Source organism: Manacus candei, unplaced genomic scaffold, assembly GCF_025592945.1.
Source record: "Manacus candei isolate 608988 ecotype Guabito, Panama unplaced genomic scaffold, ASM2559294v1 h1tg000049l, whole genome shotgun sequence".
Lineage (NCBI taxonomy): Eukaryota > Metazoa > Chordata > Aves > Passeriformes > Pipridae > Manacus > Manacus candei.
In genome coordinates, this window is record NW_026138097.1 from 4,747,286 (window position 1) to 4,761,456 (window position 14,171).

At 42.6% G+C, this 14,171-nt stretch overlaps 1 protein-coding gene and 1 long non-coding RNA gene across 51 annotated transcripts in view; one reads left to right on the forward strand and one right to left on the reverse strand.

Moving 5' to 3' along the window:
• The window catches only part of TNS3 (tensin 3), a 225,684-nt gene that overhangs the window by 173,438 nt on the left and 38,075 nt on the right, over positions 1-14,171 (forward strand). The window lies entirely within an intron of this gene.
• On the reverse strand, positions 1,944-12,803 carry LOC127476249 (uncharacterized). Its single transcript, XR_007906523.1, has 2 exons — positions 9,516-12,803; positions 1,944-3,525 (listed from the first exon to the last, which is right to left on the reverse strand). It is a non-coding gene; the product is annotated as an uncharacterized LOC127476249 (long non-coding RNA).

Genomic DNA, 14,171 nt, shown 5'->3' on the forward strand with positions numbered 1-14,171 from the left:
GTTTAGGTTAGATGTTAGGAAGTTCTTTAGAGAAAGAGTGATTGGGCATTGGAATGGGCTGCCCAGGGAGGTGGTGGAGTCACTGCCCCTGGAGGTGTTTAAGAAGAGACTGGATGTGGCACTTAGTGCCGTGGTCTAGTAAGCAAGGTGTTGTTAGGTCAAAGGTTGGACGCAGTGTTCCTTTCCAACCTAGCTGATTCTGTTACTCTGTGATTCTTCTTTCTCCCTGTACATTTATGGGAGATGTCCTGCCTGCAGGATTTCTTTCCAGAGCCTTGTTCTTTCTCAGACAGGAGAAAGTTTCACCTCCCTCAGTATGTGTGCATGCGGTTATTTTGTGTCAGCACTGCTGCTTCAGGGATCATTTCCTGCCATGGTTTCATCGCCCTTTTCCTTACTTTACAGAGCTTGAAAGTAATACAGCACCCACAGAGTTCAATCTGAATTATCTTTTGAAAGATACCTTACCTTGTTTCTTGAGACAAACTTGAGTGGTCTATAAACTGGCTAGCAGTCTATAATATGGCAAGTTTTATAAATACCCCATTTAAAAGCAGGGCTCCAGATAGAATTCATATACAGCTCTCTTGAATATCACAATAGCAGTTGTATATCCCATGGGAGGGAGAGTCCCACACATTAGTGAAGGAACAGAAACGTTACTTGTAGGCCATTTTGAAGCTTATAAAGGCTCTCTTGTCTCAGACAGCATACAGCTAATTGAAATCCCTTTGTATATAGAATAAAAGCATAGTAAGCTCTTTGACAGAGGACTGAACTCTGGCTAACTCCCCTGCCACTCCACCCTTCAGGCTGGATGTGAGGAGTTGCCCCTTCTTCAGCCCTGGTCAAAGCTTAGACAGAACTTCGTAGAAAATCTCCATTCACAAACAGGCACTGTCTTGTAACAGAAAGCAGGGATCTGTGGAACAATGGAAGATTGTCTATAATCCTTTATCAATGTACTGACAAAGAGAAGACACAATGCCTCGTTTTTCCATCTTTTCTAAACAGTCCAAGTAACCTTGTGTAGTTCAAGCAGTGCATAGGATGGAATGATAGCACTGGTGCTGGTAGGAGGAATCTTGGAGCCTTCAAACATGTAAGGCCTTGCCTTTTCATCCTCTCTTTGGAGCTTAGCCTAGGTACTGTACTCAAAGGTCGTGTATGAACTGCATCTGTTCTAAAATTTTTTAAAATTTCATCTTTTCTCCTCATGCTGTCATAGAACTCTTCCAGACCAGACACTGGAGTATTTCCACAATTTTTCTCCTACAGACTTTTTATTTGACATTGTAACCCTCAATTCCTCCCATTGACTAACATAGACTTACTCTGTTATATCATCCAGTAGTGATGAGTGTTTATAAATCTCTTGGAAGGCAGAGCCGCAACCTGATGGATATCCTCATTACTGCATAATTGTATACTGATTAGAATTTTACACTGTTGTAGTTTCATACTGTTATTCCAGGATTATAATTTCTTCCAGTCACTGAGTTGCAAGGGAAACAAAACATACTGCTTAATTGTTTGATTAAAAGAATCTCAGGGTTCTGGACTGAAAACGTCTTCTGCGTGTCAGGATAGTCAGTAGCATTGGGAATAAAAGTGAAACTAATTTGTGAAAGGAAAAAATTCCCTGTTTATGATGGGCAAACACTTTCTCCACACTGTGAAAAGCTTTCATATAATATTGATTTTTACCTGCCTTTCTCTCCTCCTCTTACCTGCTTATATAAGATATACATGGTCAAATCAAGTAATAGGTATGGAACTTTTCCAGACATCTGGGTTCATTTGCCTAAAACAAGAGCGCATCCACTTATGTGCATGGTTATCATAAGCTCTGTGCTCCTGGAAACAAAGGTGCATTTTGGTTTTTGCTGTTGTGATTTTGGGTTTGGGTTTTTTTGGGTGTTTTGGGTTTTTGTTTATTCTTGTAGTTTTTCATTTGTTTGTTGAGGCTTTAACAAGAAATAAAAAATACAAGTAGAGACAGGAAATTTATGATGTTTAATACAAAGCAGACATATGAAGTTATGTTTTTCATTGTCCTGAAATTGACCTGGATGTGTTTATCTCATGGATGAATATTGTGTTCATCTACACAATATTTTTATAATCAAACACCTAACGTTTCTTAATTATTATAAATATACCATTTACTAGTGCATAAGAAGCCTCCATAGGCTTCAGGAGCAAGCAGGAAAGGACTTAGTTCTCCTGTTTGGATTCTACCAGTGTGAACTTAATGAAGTCTTCCAGAAAGAGCATGTGGAACACTGTAAAGCTTAATCATAAATGTTCAGAGACCTCTTCTTGGCTGTTGTAAGGACTGAAGTCAGTATAATGTGCTATGATCTGTGTCACACTTTTTGTCCCTGGATTACTTTCATTGAGACCTCAATAAAAATAACCTTTATACAAAGGTTTTGTTGCATGAAGTTTGGAGATGACTTGATGCATTTTCAAGTCTTCATTGTCACAGACGTCCCTCCCTATGTGCCACTGATTATAGTATAGTTCTTAACATATCTTTCAAATATAAACATGGAAATTTTGTATTTGTTTGGCCTGCAGAGAAATAAGCATTGCTTATTATCAGTGATTTCACTCTGGTAGTCCAAATTCACAGCAAAGGTAATATTACATCTCATATGCTGAAAAACATAACCATTTAATTTAGTTTATATCAATTAGAATGGTGGAAAATATCTTGTAACAGAAGAACCAAATTGAAACTGAAAATAACTTAAAATACTTGTAGCCTATGCCTGCTTTTAGTAAGCAGTATTAACCAAAATACTTACAGTTAAATGTCTACAACTGAGCTGTTTGGTAATCAGCTTTAATTTAGCTTTTTTTTCCCCCACTCAGTTTGGGTAAGATTTTCATGGGAGGTAGTCTCCCAGTCCACTGCTTAACTTCCCGAAGCTTTATTCTCTGGCTTAGAGATTAAATATTTAGATATTAATGCATTTAGCTAGCTACATATGGACAGGTTTTGTTTACAGCTATGTTATGTGTTTCTAAATGAAACTTTAAAAAAACTGTACATATTTTAGCCACTCAGTAAACATTCTAACATGTCATTGATTCAGAGGAGAAAGGAATACAATTATACATAACAGAATATAAAAAACTAGGTGGTGCCAAATCCATAGAAGATAGTATGTGATGATAAAACAGTGGGACAATATAAATGTCTTTTCTTTGGCTGATACGTTGAAGTTTACAAATTATGCTATTCTTTTTACTGGATTTTCATAAGAAAGCTCATTCTCTAAAGTATACTGTGCTGGTTTAAAAGTTAACCAGCAGGGGGAATGAACCCAACTCAAAGGAGAGATTATAAGTCAGAATAACAATTTATTAAAATAATACAGTAAGTACAATAATACAAACAAACAATTGGTCTCAACCCACAAAAACCCAAATGTATAACCCAGTGCCCTGGGGCATGAACAAAGTGGTGTTCCTTGGGCCCTGTTTGAGTCCAAAGTAAAGGGAGAGGGGAAGAACCTGCTGGTGGGAGAGCTGCTGCAGTCTGGCCAGAACTGGTGATCGCAGTCCAGTGGTGGTCTAAGTCTGGTTGAGAGAGATGAGATGCAGCCGTCCTCTGGATCCCACGAGTGGGTTGAAAAATGTTCCAAAACTCCAAGATTATATATCCTCCAGTTCAGGCAGGAATGTTCAGTGCTCCCCTCAGGGCGGGGAGTTCCACAAAGGGTGTGAGGACAGAAACATCCTCCTATCTCACAGGCCTCTTAACACCTAGTTTATAGCCTGAGGAGTCAGGCTCTATGGGCAGAGGGTGCGAATAGTCTATTGACAACAATAGTCTAGTTTCTGGGAAATGACATGGAAGGCTATAGAATACGGTTTTGGGTTACACCCACCATGATGAACTGATCTCAGCTGTCCTAACTAGGACATTATCCACCCCTTATTCTATGCCATCCATGTCATGCCCAAATTAACACCCTTTAAAAACTATATCCCTCTAAAACTATATACATCTATCTATATATATATACAATGAAACATTACAGACCATTCTCACTCAAAATTAGGTCCCCTTGTGGTACACAACGTGTCTCCCCATCTTCTTGCATTATCCACCAGGTGGAACCAGGTCCTTGAGCAAAAACAATCCCTCGGATGGGTTTGCCTTTGCTTGAGGTGGGACTAATCCAAACAGTCTTCCCTAACATTCCTCTCATATGTACCACGGGGACTTTATCTCCATCTACAGTATGCAAAAGTTCTGATTGGGCAGGGTCAGCTCGATTGATGGAACCTCGGGTGTTGACCAACCAGGTGGCCTTTGCTAAATGCAGCTCCCAGTGTTTGAGAGTCTCCCCACACAGTGCCTTCAGGGTGGTTTTCAGCAGTCCGTTGCACCGCTCAACTTTTCCAGCAGCTGGTGCATGGTAGGGGATATGATACACCCACTCAATGCCGTGCTCTTTGGCCCAGGTGTCTACGAGGCCATTCTTGAAATGGGTCCCATTATCAGACTCAATTCTCTCCGGGGTGCCGTGTCGCCACAGGACTTGTTTTTCAAGGCCCAGGATGGTATTCCGGGCAGTGGCATGAGGCACGGGGTATGTCTCCAACCATCCAGTGCTTCCTTCTACCATGGTCAGTACGTAGTGCTTACCTTGGCGGGTTTTGGGGAGCGTGATGTAGTCAACTTGCCAGGCTTCCCCATACCTGTACTTCGACCACCGTCCACCATACCATAGAGGCTTCACTCGCTTGGCCTGCTTGATGGCAGCACATGTCTCACAGTCATGGATGACCTGTGAGACAATGTCCTTGGTTAAGTCCACCCCTCGGTCACGAGCCCATCTGTATGTTGCATCTCTCCCCTGGTGACCGGAGGCGTCATGGGCCCATCGAGCCAGAAATAATTCTCCTTTGTGCTGCCAATCCAGATCTACCTGAGAGACTTTAATCCTGGCAGCTCGGTCCGCCTGCTCGTTGTTACGATGCTCCTCATTAGCCCGTTTCTTGCCTACATGAGCGTCTATGTGACGGACCTTCACACTCAGTTTCTCTACCCGGCCAGCGATGTCCTGCCACATCTCCGCCGCCCAGATGGGTTTCCCTTGGCACTGCCAGTTGGCCTTTTTCCATCGCTCCAGCCATCCCCACAGAGCATTGGCCACCATCCATGAGTCAGTGTAGAGATAGAGTCTTGGCCACTTCTCTCATTCAGCTATATCCAAAGCCAACTGAACGGCTTTAAGCTCTGCAAACTGACTTGACCCACCTTGTCCTTCGGTCGCTTCTGCAACTCGCCGTGTGGGACTCCATACAGCTGCCTTCCATTTTTGGTTTGTCCCTACAATGCGGCAGGAGCCATCCGTGAAGAGCACATATCGCCTTTCATCTGCTGGTAGCTTGTCATATGGTGGGGCCTCCTCAGCCCGTGTCACCTTCTCCTCCTCTTCTTCAGAGGATAGTCCGAAACTCTCACCTTCAGACCAATTGGTGATAATTTCCAGAATCCCAGGGCGATTAGGATTCCCTATCCGGGTTCGCTGCGTGATCAGAGCGATCCACTTACTCCATGTGGCATCGGTGGCATGATGTGTGGAAGGAACTCTTCCCTTGAACATCCAGCCCAGCACTGGTAGTCGGGGTGCCAGGAGGAGCTGCACTTCGGTGCCGATTACTTCTGAGGCAGCTCGAACTCCTTCATAGGCAGACAGGATCTCTTTCTCAGTTGGTGTATAGCTGGCTTCAGATCCTTTGTATCCCCGACTCCAGAATCCCAGCGGTCGTCCTCGGGTCTCCCCAGGCACTTTCTGCCAGAGGCTCCAAGAAGGGCCATTCTCCCCGGCTGCGGGGTAGAGCACGTTCTTCACGTCCTGTCCTGTCCTTACTGGCCCAAGGGCTACCGCATGGGCAATCTCCTGTTTAATTTGTTCAAAGGCTTGTTGTTGTTCGGGGCCCCACTGGAAATAATTTTTCTTCCGTGTCACAAGGTAGAGAGGGCTTACAATCTGACTATACTCGGGGATATGCATCCTCCAAAAGCCCACAGCGCCTAGGAAAACCTGTGTTTCCTTCTTGCTGGTTGGTGGGGACATGGCTGCTATTTTGTTAATCACCTCCATTGGAATTAGGCGGCGTCCATCTTGCCACTTCACTCCTAGGAACTGAATTTCCTGAGCAGGTCCCTTGACCTTACTCCGTTTAATGGCAAAACCGGCTCTTAGGAGAATCTGGATTATCTTCTCTCCTTTCTCGAAGACTTCGCCCGCTGTGTTCCCCCATACAATGATGTCATCAATGTACTGTAGGTGCTCTGGAGCCTCACCCTTTTCCAGTGCAGTCTGGATCAGTCCATGGCAAATGCTGGGACTGTGTTTCCACCCCTGAGGCAGTCGATTCCAGGTGTACTGCACACCTCTCCAAGTGAAAGCAAATTGTGGTCTGCACTCCGCTGCCAAAGGAATGGAGAAAAAGGCATTGGCTATGTCAATGGTGGCATACCACTTGGCTTCCTTGGACTCCAGCTCATACTGGAGCTCCAGCATGTCCGGCACAGCAGCACTCAGGGGTGGTGTGACTTCATTGAGTCCACGGTAATCCACCGTCAGCCTCCACTCTCCACTGGACTTACGCACTGGCCATATAGGGCTATTAAAGGGTGAGCGAGTCTTGCTGACCACCCCCTGGGTCTCCAGTTCACGGATCATCTTATGTATAGGGGTCACAGAGTCTCGGTCGGTGCGGTATTGCCGACGGTGCACTGTTGCTGTGGCTATCGGTACCAATTGTTCTTCAACCTTCAGCAGTCCCACAGCAGAGGGGTCCTCTGAGAGACCAGGCAAGGTGTTCAACTGTCTAATTTCCTCCGTCTCCACAGCAGCTATGCCAAAAGCCCAACGAAGTCCTTTTGGGTCTTTGAAATACCCACTCCTCAGGTAATCTATGCCAAGGATACACGGGGCCTCTGGACTAGTCACGATGGGGTGTCTGTGCCATTCCTTCCCAGTCAGGCTCACTTCAGCTTCCAGTACAGTCAACTGTTGGGATCCCCCTGTCACCCCAGAAATGGAGATGGATTCTGCCCCTACGTATCTTGATGGCATTAAAGTACATTGTGCGCCGGTGTCCACTAAGGCCTTATATCTTTGTGGCTCTGATGTGCCAGGCCACCGAATCCACACAGTCCAATAGACTCGATTGTCCCTCTCCTCTACCTGGCTAGAGGCAGGGCACCCCTAGTCCTGGTCATGGTACTCATTGTGCTCTTCTTGTGGGTATGACCTGGAGGTCCCTTTAAGAGGATCATTCCTGTACTGTCTGGAGTCTTGCCCACGAGAGACTGGAGCAACATTTACCCTTGAAGAGTTCCTTGTGGTATTTGTTCCTCTTTTCAGTTCACGTACCCGGGCTGCTAAGGAAGAGGTGGGTTTCCCATCCCACTTCCTCATATCTTCTCCGTGCTCACGGAGGTAAAACTATAGATCGCCACGTGGAGTGTACCTTCTCTCCTTAGCTGGGGGACGCTGGCTCCTAATAGCAGAGACTCTTGTTTGTCCTGGCGAGATATGGGAGATCCCTTCCTTAATTTCTTCTCTTAGCTTCTGGTGTCCCTCTTCAATTTTCTCTTCCAGGTTTCGGACGTGTTCAGCCAGTTTGGTTTCCACAGATGAGACGTGGGCTCGTAATGGGGCGGTGACAGTGTCTTCATAAATCCTGAGTTTACTAACCAATGCTCCCACCTTGTCCTCTCCCTCCCTCCATTGCAGCGTTGCTAAGTAGCGGGAATACATTTCTGGCCCGAGTCGTGCAAACTTTAACCACATTTGGGAGGTGCACTGTACGCCATCTGGACTCTTAGGGAATCTTTCATCCTCTGAAAAGATTATCTCCAGTACAGCTAAGTCCCTTAAGCACCGGATACCTTGTTCCATCGTGTTCCACTGTCCTTGCTGTACGTGGAGGTCCTCCTTGCAAAGGTATCTCTCCCTCACACTGGACAACAGTCGCCGCCAGAGGCTGAGAGTTTCCTGCCTCCTTCCAATCCCCTGATCAATGACTACATCTCGAGACAGGGATCCCAGCTGTCTGGCTTCACTCCCATCTAGGATCGTATCGTTAGCTGCGGCATCCCAGATTCGGAGCAGCCAGGTCAGAATGGACTCGTTCGCCTGTCGTGTGAACTCTCTCCAGAGCTCACGTAGCTCACCCAGGGATAGGGACCGAGTGATTATTTCTGGTTCTGTCTCCTCTGGTGGATGTGAAGGTCCCGCCTCTTCGTCATCATTTGCTATACGGACTGATTTAGTCTTTGATTTCCTTTTCTGGACAGGGGCGACTGCTATTGGTTTTGTTTGTTCTTCTGGCTCCTCGATGGTTTGTGTGGACACGGTGCCGGTTGGTTTATTTCTTTCTCCCTCTGACTCAGCTGTGGTTTGGGTGGACGTGGTGTCTGCGGATTTGCTCCTTCTCTCCTCCCCCTGACAGTGCTGTACCATGTCAAGTAGTGCCCGGTAGGCAGTGGCCAGGGCCCAGCAGGTTGCTGTGAGCTGGCCATCTCTGGAGCTGCCAGAGCATTTTTCCTTCACCAGTCTTATCATGCTAACAGGATCCTGCAGTTGTTCAGGGGTGAATTTCCAGATCATTGGAGGAGAAAACTTTTCCAAATACTGGCTGATGTCCTCCCACTTACCGTGCCACTCAGCATTATCTGCTCCCAGGGCAGGTGTCCAAACAACCTCCCTAAAAGGCACTTTTCTGACCCTAAACATGGTATACACAGTACAGAGCAGACAGAGCAACACTAACAATAACATTATGCTGTCCTTAACATCAAAAGGGAACTCAACATTTTCAAAAACTGTTGTAACAGGTCTGAATGGGAAGAAGGAGGTGAGAGGCTGGAAACCATCCACCCCTGCTCCTCCAAAAAGCTGGGTACGATTTTTAATGAGGCCCCAGAGGTAGCAACCCAAACCAGGACAGGTAAACAGGACTGAATACACATTTACAATGAAACTCATTGCTTCTGATGTTAGAATGACATAAACATAATATACTAATAAAACAATTTGGATCCCTCTCCCTGGTCTTAAAGAGAGCATCAAAACAGGCAAATAATACCCTATCTGTGGAAATATGAACAGGCTCAAATACAACATCCATGTGAGTGCATCAAACAATATGGTGATCAGGGAGTTTCTATATTCAAATAGACAAATGCTTAAAATGAAATTGTGATTCTGACTTCTCTCTCTCTGCCCGACGTTTGGGCGCCAAAATGTGCTGGTTTAAAAGTTAACCAGCAGGGGGAATGAACCCAACTCAAAGGAGAGATTATAAGTCAGAATAACAATTTATTAAAATAATACAGTAAGTACAATAATACAAACAAACAATTGGTCTCAACCCACAAAAACCCAAATGTATAACTCAGTGCCCTGGGGCATGAACAAAGTGGTGTTCCTTGGGCCCCGTTTGAGTCCAAAGTAAAGGGAGAGGGGAAGAACCTGCTGGTGGGAGAGCTGCTGCAGTCTGGCCAAAGTGGTGATCGCAGTCCAGTGGTGGTCTAAGTCTGGTTGAGAGTGATGAGATGCAGCCTTCCTCTGGATCCCACAAGTGGGTTGAAAAATGTTCCAAAACTCCAAGATTATATATCCTCCAGTTCAGGCAGGAATGTTCAGTGCTCCCCTCAGGGCGGGGAGTTCCACAAAGGGTGTGAGGACAGAAACATCCTCCTATCTCACAGGCCTCTTAACACCTAGTTTATAGCCTGAGGAGTCAGGCTCTATGGGCAGAGGGTGCGAATAGTCTATTGACAACAATAGTCTAGTTTCTGGGAAATGACATGGAAGGCTATAGAATACAGTTTTGGGTTACACCCACCATGATGAACTGATCTCAGCTGTCCTAACTAGGACATATACTTTGTCCTGCATTGATTTTGGATACTGTAGTTCGATAAAATATTCTGAAACATGAACGCATTTTGGTTTTTAGCCAGTGTTGTACCTGATCACAGACTTAAAAATTCTTTAAATCTGATGCTCATGTCAAGACAAAGATATTTCATGGTGAAATGTTCTTACAGCCCCGCGAGTTAAACTTCTGCAAAGAGACAGGGTCTGCTGTGACCTACATGTTGAACATCATGTTGAATGAGAAAAATTCATGTACTACAGATGGTCGTGGAAAATACTGTGCTAGCAGAATGCATAATCTAGTGCACATGTATATAATTCCATGTGCAGCTTCTCTATAATCCTGCAGAATTAAAAAAAAAAAAAAGAGAAGATGATTAGGTGCTTCAGACATTACGTTGAACAGATCTTGTAAAGCTATTCACTCTCTTTTCCTCTCCCCCTCACTTTTGTAGCAGGATTTTCATCTGGATGGAAACAGTGTGATCATAGATCAGAACGAGCCTTAAATGGTATTTTGCCCTGTTAAAAATGCTTTCGAGAAAGAATCAGATACTGGTTTGGAAGGACTGTTTTATAGTGCATGTTCATTTTCCTGTGCAAATATTCACATTGCTTTATTTTCTTGGTTTTAATGGATGACTTTTCATTCCATATGAGAAAGTGCTGATTGATAAGTAAATCAGAGAACTGAGACTGTCGCCCTAAAAAGGGCCCTCTCTGCATTATCCATTTGAACCAAGACACTGCTGAAAAGTTATGTGAAGTCTTCTGCCTAAAACAGCAAATGTGAATTAACTTTTTTCACAGAGAAATGAGTGTCTAAGTGGTGGGGACCCTAAATGGAGAGAAATAGGCTCTCCACTTTCTCATCCACTCAAATGTTGAACTGTGTTAGAAGAATCTTGTGATGAAAATGTTGTCCTATGGAAATTCATATGCAATAAGCTTTCTAGATCAGGACATCTTTAAAGTCTCTTGCATGTTATAAGTCTTTCATCAGTGGTACCTCAACAAGTCTGACTGCTCCATAATCCCACACTAGTACCGTTAAAGCAAATAACTACTGATAGGTTCTTCTTCAAGAAGACACAGCCTGTAGACCTCATCCCTTATTTGGAACACTTCACTTTAATGCAGTCTGCTGTTTGTTTGGTCTTGACTAACTTTTCCTAACACTGTGAATTGAAAATTAAACAACTGCCTTTTTTCAAAAGGAGTTAATAACTGAGAAAAACCTGGATGAAGTTTTGCGTAAGACACATGCTATTATGGTTACCATATTGCACCAAGATTATATGTTGAGCACTCACCTGTGTGCTTTCTACCTTTCTCTCTGCAAAACTAGTTGTGTCAAAAAGCCTTGAAAAATCACACAATTCTTCTAATAGTCTTTGGAATTGTCAATTTGCTTTCATTTATTATTACCTCCTGCCATCTTCTACCACCCCCTGCTCTAAAAACCTGATATATGAAATTTCTCTAATATGTATATACACTTTTTTTTGCCCAAGTGACTTTAGGATCCCTGAGGGGCTACAGGTACATTGAATTTTTTTTCCTTCATTCCATGAAGGTTTGGCACTGACTTAGTACTTGCCATGGTAAAAGTGGAGGGAAAAAAAGTGGAGACGAAAAAACTATGTGTGTGTGTTGGGGGAGAAACAGCAGGAAGGAAACTGGGGAGGAGCAGAGTCACTATAGCTGGGGCTAAGGGAAGTAATGACGGGATGTTAAGAATCAGTGCAGAAAGCAGAATAGATTCTTATTTTTTCAATCTTTCATCAAACACTGTGCTAAAAGGTCTAAATTGGGTATAAATAAAATTAGAGTCTAAACAGTAGTACATCTATAGCATTTCAAGAAAAACAACGTGAAGGCAATCTCAGTATTTCAATCACACTGCTAGATTGTGCCCACTGTTGTAACTGGAATTCCTGAATATTCTCAGTTTGTCAGTGCTCTCATGGTGTTTTAAGAATTTGGTCAGAAAGCTTCAAGAAATGAAAATGAAATGAAATTTCATTTACATTTTCAGTGGAGGGTAAATGAGAATGAAATTCTTTGCTGGGAGTTTATAAAACAGCTATGAAGATAATGCAGTACTGCAGGTGAGATGTTCTGAATCTGTGGAATAGTCATGGGGATCCTTGAATTGATCTGTGCACCAGATAAATTCTAGGAAATAAAAATTTTAATATAAAGAAGTCTATAATCTTTCTAAGAAGATTAAAGTGCACCATATGAATTTTACTGCTTTTGAAAAACCTGAAATTTTTGTAATTTCTTGTTATTATCTTTTATCATATTCAGATTTTTTTTTACTTTTTTTTCCTTTGAAGATAAATGAAGAACAAGTTGATGAAGAGTATAAAAAGCCTAAGGGAATATTCATTCAGATATATTTAATTACTGGAGCCAAACTGAGCTTTCATTTGTATACATTTACCCACCAATACATGAAAGTTGAATGATATGATAGTAAATTTTATATTGTGTTTATTTTGTTAAAACTGTTTAATGCAAAAATTGGAATAAATTATGTCAAGAAGTGGTTCATTTTTCCTGAGCGCTCAAGAGCTGCTCTCTGTTGAGGGCAGAGAATAGACAAAGCTCTTAGTTTCCTAAGACAGAATGCATTAGATTATAAATCCATTATCCTCTTGATCACATCAAAATGTTACCTGAAGATTAGCAAGATATTTTTTGTTCTGGAAAACAGTGGGAATATTTTAAAAATAGCTTGAGGTTACACATCAGTTGTGGCTTTCTTTTTTCATTGGTTTTATTTAGATACTTTCATACCTGGTTAAAAGAGAATTCATCCCCTTTATTCGATGCTTTTGAAGGGTACCTGTTGACTGTAATTCTCTGCAAACTGGTGTGATGCCCAATTGGGAGATGACACACTCAGGTGATAAAACTGCCTAGTACTAAGGTATATTAGTAAGTGTTTTAATGAAAGCTGAGACCTGTATAAGCAAGTGGAACCTCATACTGTTCTCATGTCTCTTGAAATTATAAGATCAAGCTCAATACTGTGTGAAACAGTTAATGTTTCTGCTGTGCTTAGAATTTGTTTCTTTTATCTTGCCATTTATTTCTATGTCTGAGTGACAGCCTAGCAATTTAAGATCTTTTCCTACCTATGTTCAATTGGCACAAATATTTTGGTAATGGAATGATAAAGCATGTTTGAAAAAGAAGACAAAGCTTAAGAAAACATTAGAAAACAAAATAGAGAATGTAGAATATGTTCAAAACATGTCCTCTCTATGCAGTATTTGTTCTACAAATTTCACTACAATTTGTATTTGCTCTGTCAGGGAGCAATACTATACGAGCAGTCTACTGCGATCATTGCTAAGCACCGGGGTTAGCTTAGCAAATAGATGCAGTAAGAGACTCATAAATACATGCCTGTCAAATAAGTGTCTTCTGATGTCATTCAGGAAATTGATGCATTTTGGAAACTTCAGGTTGAGTTACTCTGAGAGGAAAAGCTGGTCAGAAAATAATATCAAAGCAAGGGAGTGTTTGCACTGATGGCCAGAGTTCTGGAACTTTACAGTCTGAGGAATCCTCCTACTACTCTCACCACCCAGTGCTGAGAGCTGTGACTATAGTGGGCATTAGCACTGCAAACAGTAAAGCAAATACTGTGACTTCAATCGAGTGGCCACTGAGGTCTTGACAGGTCTGCACAGTCATGCTATTAAAGCCAATAGTATTTACAAGCTTGATTGTCTTCTCCATTTTCCACCAACTGAACCTAAATACTAGACATTATCTATATCGTGTTTATAAGGAGGAACTTTTTCCCTGCAAATCTAATGACCAGTTCAAGAATTCATATGTCTTGGAAGACATCCAAGGTCATCTTCTTTTCTGCATGATTATCAGCAGGACTTGAACCAGGCTTTCCTATGCAAGTCTGAAAACTAAGATGCTTTTGAGCCAAATTTCTGTTTCTGGCTTAGTTCATACGTATTACTATTTAATAAAAATTCGAACAGACTTTTCACAGGAAGAAAACTTAAATTCAAATCTGTGGCCTGATTTAAAGGAAGTTCTCTGACAGGGATAAAGGGCTAACTCCATTAGACTACTTAAAGTCTGTAAGTGTGAAACTTGTGTAAAAATATTCCTTTGGTCAGGAATTGTAAGCTTTCTACCATAGCATAAAATCTCCCTTGTGCAGTGTTTATTACCCAGCCTTAGGTGACCAAATGAATATGATTCTTC